The 3480-nt window shown below is 43.2% G+C and overlaps 1 long non-coding RNA gene across 4 annotated transcripts in view; it reads right to left on the reverse strand.

The window, feature by feature from the left end:
• LOC116216275 overlaps positions 1 to 3480 on the reverse strand; it is a 57029-nt gene that overhangs the window by 14362 nt on the left and 39187 nt on the right. The window contains exons 2-3 of one of the 4 annotated variants that reach the window (XR_004158728.1): positions 2926 to 3043; positions 107 to 159 (exon numbers count right to left, since the gene is read on the reverse strand). This is a non-coding gene — a long non-coding RNA (uncharacterized LOC116216275). Of the gene's footprint in view, positions 1 to 106; positions 160 to 488; positions 1080 to 2925; positions 3044 to 3480 lie in introns of those variants that run through there. The other 3 variants (XR_004158727.1, XR_004158729.1, XR_004158731.1) reach the window with 3 other exon arrangements.

The following is a 3480-nucleotide window of genomic DNA, read 5'->3' on the forward strand; positions in this document are numbered from 1 at the left end:
TTAACAACAATGTGCATATTTCATAAAACAAAAATCAACAAAATGCCTTCCTGGCATAAATTTCTTAGGCATATTTTTGTTTAAGCTGTGGAAAAATGGCACTTACCCTAGTGCTGCAAAGCAGGCAGTCATGGAGAGCATTTTGATTTAAAATGCAATCTGAAGAGAAGAAAAAGAAAAAAAAAAAGGAATGATATAAACAAACAATACCGCTTTCAAGTTACTCCTAAAATGTTCCTAGATTAACTAATACATTGAAAGTTTAAATCTTTACACATTGTTCTTGAGGGGCTATGTCTCTTGACTCTTTATTTATATCACTTATTCTTGTCTGGCAACATATGTTCCCGATTTATTATAGTATTTTTACTGTTAGCCAGACAAATGTAAGGGCTAGCTGAGAAGAGTAGTTTCATCTGATGAGTTTAACAATTGCAGGGCATCCTTGAGGGTTAGCCAATAGGCTCTTTTGAAGCTATAATACTCACCATTAACCGTTTGGATGCTGAAATATTTGCATTGTCCAAGTTGGGGCTTCCCCGGTGAGAGCCTCTTTGTTTCAAGCAGGCTCGCGGACACACGCACAGTGGTGGGTGAGAGCTGCCCTCCAGCAAGCGCTCCCATACACGCCCTGCACTGTGCTGCTAGAGCCAGCGTGCCACCCGCCGGCAGTGTGTGTGCCCCCCTCCCGTGGGGTAAAGATAAAAGAGTACAGCAAATAATTCTTAAAAAATCTGTGGCAAATATTCACGATTTCCCAGTGCCGTTACTTGACCACCTTTGGTGGAGAGGAAGGCGTTTTCCATCAAAGCACATCCCCAAAACCACCTATTGTAAATGGACGCCGTGACACCTGGGGGAAAAGGTGGGAGGAGAGGTGGTGAGGAGCTGGGTGCTGCGTTTTTACATGTCTCATGTTCAAGCGATTCATTCCAAGGTAGGAACCCATGCTTTTCCCTCTGTTTCCTCTCTTGTCTCTCTCTCTGTTCAATGCCTAGAGGCTCCACTGGAAACCAGTGCGTTTGCCACGACCAGCACTCTTTGCTTGAGTACTCAAGCAGGTCCCCACATCCATCTAGACCTGGGGATGTCTTATGGGGGGTTCCTAATCCACAGCCTTCAGGCACATAGTCCAACCATAATACCCAGCAGCACATCCCATCATGGAGGGCACCTATCATGGGACTTTCAAAGAACACAGGGGCAAATTCAGAGCAGGCTGTAGGGCACAAGCAATATTTCTTGCCCTTTGGAATTAAGTCAGACCTTGGTGATAGAAGACAGCTCTGAAAAGTTTCAATCTCCTTACATCCTTGGGAAACATGACTCTATGTAAAGCTTGCACAAGGCCATGTGTTAGAGTGGCGATCTGCTGGGGAACAAGATGCAGCAAGAAAAATGCAGTGTTTCAGACAGAATGAACGTTTATAAATGAGCAATAACTAGGATAATTTAAATTCTCTTGAGTTCTTGGAAAGGAGAGTATGGCTTGGTGGACCAAGGCACGTCTCCGTGCGTGTCACTGGTGGAGCCTTGGCCAACACTATGCAACACAGTTGTTACTGGGAGAAGAAGTATACTCTCATGTTATTTCACTTTGATTAAACAGAAGTTCAGTTGTCCTGGGTTCAGCTGTTTGTTTTTACATTTTAAAAATGCCCAAATGTTCCCTATGCTTATTGCAGAGGGGGGATTGTAAGAAGCTGAACTTTGTAAAAAAGGCTTGGATTCTGACACACGAAGAGCATTGCATGGAGGTGAAGATTTTTCTTTCTGCTCAGTTTTCTGTAGTCCACCTTCTACTTATTTTTTTTCCTCCTAAATTAAATTTTAATTGCATTTATCTGACCTCCTGCTGCAATTTTCAACCCAGAGCAACCCATTGGAGGTGAGGCTGACGCATGCACTGGCACAAGCCACAGGGGGAATGAGCACAACAGGACAGCCACTATCAGGGCTGGGGGGCTTTGCCCCCATCTCTCCAAAGGCTGCATTTAGTCAGGTGCCTCTGGGTGTCCCGGACAAGCATCAAAGATGGTGTTACCGGGGCTTTGAGCATGTGGCTTAACACCCATTTAGCGTTCCATTTTAAGGAGGTTTCTGGCAACTTCATAATTAAGCTAATAACCTCTCCTGATCTCGTGTCACCCTACCCCCAGCACTTTTGTTGTGGAGTGGGGAGGGAGGGTGGGAGAGCAGCGCAGTCCCTCAATCACTCGCTCTGTTTTGTCCATCACCTTGGTTTCTTTCCCCTGTTTTTGACCTGCACTTTTTCTGGATCAGACACTGGCAGGTTGAGAGGTAATAAGAACCAGATGGACAGAGTCAGAAATTGCCCAAATGGGTACGAGAATGTGGGGAGCTGTCAGGCATGGAGAGAAGCTGGAATTTTTCAGCAATAAAATGGGATTTATCGCCACTCTACCACAGTCATTGCCGACAACCGTTTACCTTGACAGAAACCCCATTCCAATAGGCCACGCCGATGCAGATTTTTTTTTTTTTTTCCCAAAGAGTGATGATTGGTATTTGTTCTAAGGCTCAAATGGCCTGCACTAAAGGTGAAGCATTAGGCCAAAGTCCTGTATTCCCTACTGAGGCAAATGAACCTGCTAAAATAAGTTCCTTCCACAATAGCTGTGTAATTGAAACCAGAAAGTGAGAGAATTTGATAAATTGCTTGACCCTGAAGGAATGTTAAGGTCATAAATTTTCATTGCATTTTTTTGCCTCTTTTTTAGGGAAAAAAAAAAGAAAATAATTCTCCTTTTATATATATTGATTATGTTTAGCATTTGTCTCCGAATTCCAGCTCCCTGATCATTAGCCGTCACTCGGCCGTCCTCTCCCAACCTGTGACAATTATGAGGGTTCCAGCATCCCCACACCGCCTTCCAGGGGAGGTGAAGGACACAAAATACTCACAAGCGGTAGCTCTTATGTCCGACGGGGAAGAAGTCTGCCGCATGTAGCACTAAACCCGAAATGGGGAGCTTAGCAAGTGCAGTCCGTTTAGAAGGACAGAGGATAAAACTGGGCTGTGCTTGGAGAATGATGGAAGGAAAAAAAAAAAAAAAAAAAAGTACGGACAAATACATTTACAGAAAAATCAAACATTTAATTGACCCTTCTTTTATTTTCTTTCTTTCTTTTTTTTTTTTTACTATTTTCTAGTTGAAAAGGATGTTTTTCTGTGTTATTGAATAGTACATGCAGATGTCCCTCAGAGCTCGAAGGACCCAAACAAACCCCAAACAACAGAGTATCTTATCATGGGAAGACACGTTCGATAAAAAATAAATGGAATAAAACAACAGCAAAAAAGAAAGGTTGTGAAGAATTAGGAGAATAACCAGCAAGGTAAAACATCCAGCAATTCTCCCCTCCCCATGCTTGCAACCAATAATAAATATAGCCAAGCTAAAATCATAGGCTGAGGAAGACTGGAGGCACAGGGAAGTGTTTCGATTCTGTTCTTTT

This window comes from Meleagris gallopavo, chromosome 2, assembly GCF_000146605.3.
Source record: "Meleagris gallopavo isolate NT-WF06-2002-E0010 breed Aviagen turkey brand Nicholas breeding stock chromosome 2, Turkey_5.1, whole genome shotgun sequence".
Lineage (NCBI taxonomy): Eukaryota > Metazoa > Chordata > Aves > Galliformes > Phasianidae > Meleagris > Meleagris gallopavo.